The sequence below is a fragment of the Brassica oleracea genome, chromosome C4, assembly GCF_000695525.1.
Source record: "Brassica oleracea var. oleracea cultivar TO1000 chromosome C4, BOL, whole genome shotgun sequence".
Taxonomy (NCBI): domain Eukaryota; kingdom Viridiplantae; phylum Streptophyta; class Magnoliopsida; order Brassicales; family Brassicaceae; genus Brassica; species Brassica oleracea.
Genome location: NC_027751.1, coordinates 24,663,301 through 24,672,900, shown reverse-complemented (window position 1 = coordinate 24,672,900; position 9,600 = coordinate 24,663,301).

Here is a 9,600-nt window from a genome sequence, read left to right as displayed (position 1 = left end):
GTTTCAGGTTGGTTATTTTGGCTCTTGGTTCGTTTCAGTAGCAAAAATTAGGAACCAACTAATATGTGAAAAATTGGGTCCAACTCAGTTTCGATTGGATTCTGGTTGTGTGTGTAATTACGGATTTATAGATTAAAATAATATTAGATAATTTGGGGTTTTCAGTTTAAATATCAGGTAATTCAAGTTTTTCGGATAAAAAAATATTGAATAATTCGAAAACTTTTAATATTATGAATAAAAAATATTCGAATAATTTGGTTTTCGAATAATTTGGTCTATAAATAGTATTTTAAGATATTTGGTTATTTAGAAAGTAAATATAATTAATATTTGTAAGTACATAATTTGTATTTTAAAAATTCATGTACCCATTTAGTTCTCTATTCGATTTCAACTTTTCGGTTTCAGAGATATATGATCTGCTCGGTTATTTATAATATCCAGTTCAATTTTGTTTTCAGTTTTTTCAGTTTGGAATAATTTGGTTTGTGGTTCTGGATATGTAAAATCTACACAATATTTTGATTCATGTGTGATTCAAAATCTGCAGTTTTCAAGCGCGGTTCAAAATCTAGTATCTTATATATTAAAACAGAAGTCACAACTTTGATTCATGTGTGATTTTTTAAAAATAGACCTAATAGACCTATTCCTAGAAAGCCATGTTATATTTAATCTATAATCTTATCATTTAAACTAGGTGTTTTCCTGCACCATGTGCAGTGATAAATTTTTTAAAAGTTAAATTATATTTAAAATGAAATATATTAATATTATATATTTTATTATTTTTGACTAATATTTAATATAAAGTTGATTATTTAAGCATAAAATTAAGAAAAAAATAATTTTGTTTATTTTAAATTACATTTAATAATATATATGTAATATATTTAAAATTCGAATCTTAGATAAATTTTTTATCTATTTATTTTGGTTAAATGTATTAAATCAAATTGTATAAATTACTAAAAATCATATAAAAATTGTATAGTTATTAAAAATTATAACTAAGCAATATTTATAAAATTTGTAGACATCTAAAAGAAACTAATGAAATTACGATTAACAATTTATTAATTTTTAAAAAAGATGTAGAAAATTTTGAAAATATTAGTAATAAAAATTGTATAATTATAAAAATACAATTAAATAATGTATTTCGAAATTTATAATGCATATGTCAATATATTTATTTTAGTGATGAATTATGAATTATTACCGTATTTTAAGAAGTTTAACAAAAATATAAATCAACATTAAATGTAATGTATTAATTATTGATATATTCTATAAAGTGTACCAAAAATATATGTCAGTAATAAATGTGATTGTCCATGTCATATTAACTATAAGTCATGTCATCAAACTTGTTAGTCATGTCATCATTTTTTTTTGTAAAAATGATTGTAGATAGGACATATGGCAAAATCACTTCGCAAATATAGTCTAGGGGATTTTAGGCATACCAAAATTTTTTATTACGCTATCAATAATTGGATTTGAACAATAGATGATCCCATTAGATTTATAGATAGTATAAATTAAATAGATATATTTTAATGTTGTAATTCTATACCTCCATATCTTATGTTAAATATTTGATGTTATAAAAATATATATAAATATGACTAAAACCACGACTATAAAAATTAAATTTCTAACAAATTGTAAAACAAAAAATATGAATCTAGTTTGTTCTTAATTACCAAAATTTAGTGTCGTCAGGCCCATGTTCCGGTAAATATATATCATAGACATTAGATATAGTTCCACTTGTCCATTTCGATAAAGGATTCCCTTAATTTAGAACAAATGTATCATGTATGGCCATCAACTACACAAGTCTACAACTGAAGTATGCAAATGAAAAATCGCATGATGAAGATTGGTTGATAAAATACAAGAACTCCTCCAAGTAGAATTAGAGACAGTATTACATTGTATTCTACAAGGACAAAGGCTGCTACTAATCATAACGTAATAACTTCCTCTATGGTTTATTGTACAAATATAAATTGACATGTAATCAGGTTACAAACAAACAAATCACACTAAATAGTATAACCAAATCAAATACTGAGTACAAAACAGTTTCATACAGTCAGAATTTAAAACAATTGAGATTGATGGAAGGGAAGAAAGAAATGTAAGCGAAGTTACTAATAAAACACCTTCTGGGATTAAAGGAAAAGAAGGTATTATCAGCGAAACTTGCAACATTGGTTTAGGCCTCCCATGAATCAGATAAGTACATCATCAACTTAGCTGGGATTATGAAGGCTCATCAATCTATAATCATTTTCAAAAACTAACAATTAAAAACCATAAACCAAACAATGAGCCGTAAGGATGCTACTAAATCATATGAGAAAGCAAAGAAGAAGAACACCGGGACTAATATCTAACTCAATTACGAAAAAATCTAATCACTATCAAATCACGATGAACGAGTGAGTCGCCGATATAGCTTGACTGCTTAAGATTGAAACTGAGGCAACGACAAATATATAAATATATTCTCTTTACCATTAGGGTTTCAGGTTTTCATTATTTGGGTTGACATAGTTGGGCCTCTAAATCGAATGGGCCCATATTCTTTAGATAAATAACTTCGTATTTAGTAAATTAACGTCCGGTTACCCCCTTTTTTTTTAATTAACGTCCTTTTCAGTGCTGGTATACCTCTTTGGTGGGCGACCGTGTGTATGGGAGCATGTTTATGATCGTGCATCACACTTATATGAATACCAAAACATGATTTTCTATTTTTCACTTGTAATGATAACAATGTTAAATTCTTCATTACTCGTTAACATTTTCTTATAAAACCCCCGATTTGATGTTAGAAAAATTTACATTTAGAGACACATTTTGACTTTCAATTTACATTTACAGACACATCTTACATGTGACACACAATTTCTTTGTAGTTTGTCTCTTCTACCCCTAGACTAAACTAACTCTACACTTTCTTATTTTCAAACTAAACAAAAACTGGTCCCGTAAAACAATGTCATGATGGGTGAGGAAAAAAGAGAGAGAGAGAGAGGAACGAAAAGAGAGAGTTTGGTGGTGAAGAGTGGGGTCCGGCGGTCGGTCGGTGCCGTCGCCGGAGCCCGTTTTTTTTCAGATAAAATCAATAGGCCCTTGTCTTCTCCTCGTCCTCCGGCTTCCGCCTGTCTGAGCTCTGGTCAGCCTCCAACCGGCGCGGTTCTGTTCCTGGAGTCACGACGCGGTTGCGGGAAGGATGGCGCGGTCAAGACATTAGTAGTTCGAGTTCTACATCCGGGAGACGGAGGCTCTCACAGATCCGTCGCCGCCGGTCTTTTGGCTCCGTCGCAGGAAAGCTTTTTCAGTTCCGCCGTCATCGGCTCTAGTCTCCGGGGGGTGAAGGCTTACAGAGCCTTGCCTCGCCGGCTTTCGACCCCTAGTCTTTTAGGGTTTAGTTTATCTCGCTTGTTTTTATTTCTGCGTTTTAGTCTTGGTTCGGTTGCTTGTGTTCTCGTTGGAGGAGGGTGAACCTCTCTGGCGGAAAGGGTGATGATGCATGCGATGCTTTCTTCTGGGTGTTTGCGGTGAACAGTGGTGGATGAGATCTCACCACGGCGATCGATTCTCTCCGGTATTAGAGCCCCAAAGATGTTTGCGGTGAAGAGTGACAGAGCTATGGAGTTACGGTTTGGTCGGGCGATCCGAAGTTTGGATCTCCGGCGATGACGAGAAGCGGTGGTGACGTGGTGACCTCGCGACACGTGTCCCCTCGACGTCGAGGATGGCAACACGTGTCCACGCAACGAAAAGTCCGATCTGCGAGGTGGCCGCAATCAAGTCCGTGATGAGTCTAGGGTTTTCTCAGGTTGGGCCGTGGGTAATTGGTCCAATTGAGTAACGAGTTTTAGCTCGGTTGGTTTTTGGGCTTTAACATGTAATTTGTACTGGGTTTGGTCCGCTTCCTTTAATATTAAAAAAAACATCTCGACGGAAAAAAAAAAAACAAAGTCATGATAAACATTCTCTCTCCTATCTGGAATCTAAACCACTTTCTCAAATACAAGAAACCTAATTTTTTTATTTTAATCTCATATTTCCTACAAGAACTCAAATTAAGGAGTATCAATTACGATTAGAAATGGTTAACAGATTCGATGTAGTAGCAGTTGGTACACAAGGAGAGATCGAAGAGGAAGAGGATAGATGGAGGAGGAGATGGTTGGAAGAGGCGGAAAGGAGCGAGATGTTTGAACCGAGAACTGTCAACAAACTAGTGAATGAACGAGACGAGGACTCATCGGTGGGGTTAGAAAAAGTCTTCATGCTGAGCTTGAACCGGATGGAGACGACTCGAAGAGAACGGTCAAGTGACGACTCTTCGGTCGAGTGAGGACTCGTCGGTCAAGTGAGGACTCGTCGGTCGAAGTACAGTCGAGTGACGAGAGAAAGATCTGCGCTTGAATGAACGAGACGAGGACTCGAAGAAAATAAGACGAGGACTCGAAGAGAATAAGAAAAAGGTGTTTAATGATCAAGCTGGACCCGGTGAACGGTTGCCTACGTACCCCGAAAGGGGATCAAGCCAATCGTAGTTCTACAACAAAGGATCACAAGTGCTTAGGTGAAAGCATGTGAAAAGGTGTTTCTCTCTCTAGAAGTAGAGAGAGATGGAGGAGAGACCAAAAGAGAGTCCCAGAGAGCCCCCTCAAAGGAGGTTGGCTCCTTATTTATAGAAAGGAGAGGTCTAGGATTTCCTAGTGACCCCCCTTTTAAATGGGCTGAGCCCATTATCTTATAAGCCTTGTTGGGGACAAAGTCCATGTCCAACAGTAAGCCCCCCAATTCGTTGAGAGAGATGGAGTTGATCTCAATGAATTTTACGAAGAGGGTTTATAAGAGAATGGACTCAGTGCTTTACCCATGTCGCAGACAATTATCATGAAATGGCCGTCATGGTTAGGTTGCCATAGATGAAGTGTCATACACGGACCGTCTCGGGCGAGTTTTCATCGACATACTTCTGATTCTGATCAGACTTCTGATTCTGATCAGACTTCTTACTCCGGGATGGTTGCACGAACAATCTGTGAGGACAGTGTTCTGAACCACCGGAGCAAGTTGTCATGGATGAAGTGTCAATCGACAAACTGCCAAAGACAAGTTGCCATAGACATCATCTGTGAACGTACTGCCACGAGCAAACCATCACAATCAAATCATCACGGGTGGAAGTGTCTTCGCGGTATCACGTCATGCTCGAGACTTGCGAGCAATCTGAGTGACTGCGAGAGAGCGATTTAAGTCGAGTGAATGCGAGAGAGCGAGTCGAGTGACCGCGAAGAACAAGTCGAGTGACCGCAAGGGACCGAGTCGAGTGACCGCGATAGATCGAGCAAAGCGACTGCGCAGATCGAGGCGAGAGAACGCTCTGCGTCGAGTGACGACAGAACGGTCGAGTGACGACAAAACTGTCGAGTGACGACTCGTCGGTCGAGTGAGGACTCGTCGGTCGAGTGAGGACTCGTCGGTCGAGTGAGGACTCGTCGGTCGAGTGAGGACTCGTCGGTCGAGTGAGGACTCGTCGGTCGAGTGAGGACTCGTCGGTCGAGTGAGGACTCTTCGATCGAGTGACGACAGAACGGTCGAGTGACAACAAAACGGTCGAGTGACGACTCGTTCGTCGAGTGATGACTCATCGGTCGAGTGACGACTCGTCGCTCGAGTGATGACTCGTCGCTTGAGAGATGACTCGTCGGTCGAGTGACGACAAAACGGTCGAGTGACGACAACACTGTCGAGTGACGACTCGTCGGTCGAGTGACGACTCGTCGCTCGAGTGATGACTCGTCGCTTGAGAGATGACTCGTCGGTCGAGTGACGACTCGTCGCTCGAGTGATGACTCGTCGCTTGAGAGATGACTCGTCGGTCGAGTGACGACTCGTCGCTCGAGTGATGACTCGTCGCTTGAGAGATGACTCGTCGGTCGAGTGACGACTCGTCGCTCGAGTGATGACTCGTCGCTTGAGAGATGACTCGTCGGTCGAGTGACGACTCGTCGCTCGAGTGATGACTCGTCGCTTGAGAGATGACTCGTCGGTCGAGTGACGACTCGTCGCTCGAGTGATGACTCGTCGCTTGAGAGATGACTCGTCGGTCGAGTGACGACTCGTCGCTCGAGTGATGACTCGTCGCTTGAGAGATGACTCGTCGGTCGAGTGACGACTCGTCGCTCGAGTGATGACTCGTCGCTTGAGAGATGACTCGTCGGTCGAGTGACGACTCGTCGCTCGAGTGATGACTCGTCGCTTGAGAGATGACTCGTCGGTCGAGTGACGACTCGTCGCTCGAGTGATGACTCGTCGCTTGAGAGATGACTCGTCGGTCGAGTGACGACTCGTCGCTCGAGTGATGACTCGTCGCTTGAGAGATGACTCGTCGGTCGAGTGACGACTCGTCGCTCGAGTGATGACTCGTCGCTTGAGAGATGACTCGTCGGTCGAGTGACGACTCGTCGCTCGAGTGATGACTCGTCGCTTGAGAGATGACTCGTCGGTCGAGTGACGACTCGTCGCTCGAGTGATGACTCGTCGCTTGAGAGATGACTCGTCGGTCGAGTGACGACTCGTCGCTCGAGTGATGACTCGTCGCTTGAGAGATGACTCGTCGGTCGAGTGACGACTCGTCGCTCGAGTGATGACTCGTCGCTTGAGAGATGACTCGTCGGTCGAGTGACGACTCGTCGCTCGAGTGATGACTCGTCGCTTGAGAGATGACTCGTCGGTCGAGTGACGACTCGTCGCTCGAGTGATGACTCGTCGCTTGAGAGATGACTCGTCGGTCGAGTGACGACTCGTCGCTCGAGTGATGACTCGTCGCTTGAGAGATGACTCGTCGGTCGAGTGACGACTCGTCGCTCGAGTGATGACTCGTCGCTTGAGAGATGACTCGTCGGTCGAGTGACGACTCGTCGCTCGAGTGATGACTCGTCGCTTGAGAGATGACTCGTCGGTCGAGTGACGACTCGTCGCTCGAGTGATGACTCGTCGCTTGAGAGATGACTCGTCGGTCGAGTGACGACTCGTCGCTCGAGTGATGACTCGTCGCTTGAGAGATGACTCGTCGGTCGAGTGACGACTCGTCGCTCGAGTGATGACTCGTCGCTTGAGAGATGACTCGTCGGTCGAGTGACGACTCGTCGCTCGAGTGATGACTCGTCGCTTGAGAGATGACTCGTCGGTCGAGTGACGACTCGTCGCTCGAGTGATGACTCGTCGCTTGAGAGATGACTCGTCGGTCGAGTGACGACTCGTCGCTCGAGTGATGACTCGTCGCTTGAGAGATGACTCGTCGGTCGAGTGACGACTCGTCGCTCGAGTGATGACTCGTCGCTTGAGAGATGACTCGTCGGTCGAGTGACGACTCGTCGCTCGAGTGATGACTCGTCGCTTGAGAGATGACTCGTCGGTCGAGTGACGACTCGTCGCTCGAGTGATGACTCGTCGCTTGAGAGATGACTCGTCGGTCGAGTGACGACTCGTCGCTCGAGTGATGACTCGTCGCTTGAGAGATGACTCGTCGGTCGAGTGACGACTCGTCGCTCGAGTGATGACTCGTCGCTTGAGAGATGACTCGTCGGTCGAGTGACGACTCGTCGCTCGAGTGATGACTCGTCGCTTGAGAGATGACTCGTCGGTCGAGTGACGACTCGTCGCTCGAGTGATGACTCGTCGCTTGAGAGATGACTCGTCGGTCGAGTGACGACTCGTCGCTCGAGTGATGACTCGTCGCTTGAGAGATGACTCGTCGGTCGAGTGACGACTCGTCGCTCGAGTGATGACTCGTCGCTTGAGAGATGACTCGTCGGTCGAGTGACGACTCGTCGCTCGAGTGATGACTCGTCGCTTGAGAGATGACTCGTCGGTCGAGTGACGACTCGTCGCTCGAGTGATGACTCGTCGCTTGAGAGATGACTCGTCGGTCGAGTGACGACTCGTCGCTCGAGTGATGACTCGTCGCTTGAGAGATGACTCGTCGGTCGAGTGACGACTCGTCGCTCGAGTGATGACTCGTCGCTTGAGAGATGACTCGTCGGTCGAGTGACGACTCGTCGCTCGAGTGATGACTCGTCGCTTGAGAGATGACTCGTCGGTCGAGTGACGACTCGTCGCTCGAGTGATGACTCGTCGCTTGAGAGATGACTCGTCGGTCGAGTGACGACTCGTCGCTCGAGTGATGACTCGTCGCTTGAGAGATGACTCGTCGGTCGAGTGACGACTCGTCGCTCGAGTGATGACTCGTCGCTTGAGAGATGACTCGTCGGTCGAGTGACGACTCGTCGCTCGAGTGATGACTCGTCGCTTGAGAGATGACTCGTCGGTCGAGTGACGACTCGTCGCTCGAGTGATGACTCGTCGCTTGAGAGATGACTCGTCGGTCGAGTGACGACTCGTCGCTCGAGTGATGACTCGTCGCTTGAGAGATGACTCGTCGGTCGAGTGACGACTCGTCGCTCGAGTGATGACTCGTCGCTTGAGAGATGACTCGTCGGTCGAGTGACGACTCGTCGCTCGAGTGATGACTCGTCGCTTGAGAGATGACTCGTCGGTCGAGTGACGACTCGTCGCTCGAGTGATGACTCGTCGCTTGAGAGATGACTCGTCGGTCGAGTGACGACTCGTCGCTCGAGTGATGACTCGTCGCTTGAGAGATGACTCGTCGGTCGAGTGACGACTCGTCGCTCGAGTGATGACTCGTCGCTTGAGAGATGACTCGTCGGTCGAGTGACGACTCGTCGCTCGAGTGATGACTCGTCGCTTGAGAGATGACTCGTCGGTCGAGTGACGACTCGTCGCTCGAGTGATGACTCGTCGCTTGAGAGATGACTCGTCGGTCGAGTGACGACTCGTCGCTCGAGTGATGACTCGTCGCTTGAGAGATGACTCGTCGGTCGAGTGACGACTCGTCGCTCGAGTGATGACTCGTCGCTTGAGAGATGACTCGTCGGTCGAGTGACGACTCGTCGCTCGAGTGATGACTCGTCGCTTGAGAGATGACTCGTCGGTCGAGTGACGACTCGTCGCTCGAGTGATGACTCGTCGCTTGAGAGATGACTCGTCGGTCGAGTGACGACTCGTCGCTCGAGTGATGACTCGTCGCTTGAGAGATGACTCGTCGGTCGAGTGACGACTCGTCGCTCGAGTGATGACTCGTCGCTTGAGAGATGACTCGTCGGTCGAGTGACGACTCGTCGCTCGAGTGATGACTCGTCGCTTGAGAGATGACTCGTCGGTCGAGTGACGACTCGTCGCTCGAGTGATGACTCGTCGCTTGAGAGATGACTCGTCGGTCGAGTGACGACTCGTCGGTCGAGTGACGACTCTTTGATCGAGTGACGACAGAACGGTCGAGTGACGACAAAACAGTCGATTGACGACTCGTTCGTCGAGTGACGACTCATCGGTCGAGTGACGACTCGTCGCTCGAGTGATGACTCGTCGCTTGAGAGATGACTCGTCGGTCGAGTGACGACAAAACGGTCGAGTGACGACTCGTCGGTCGAGTGACGACTCTTTGATCGAGTGACGACAGAACGGTCGAGTGAC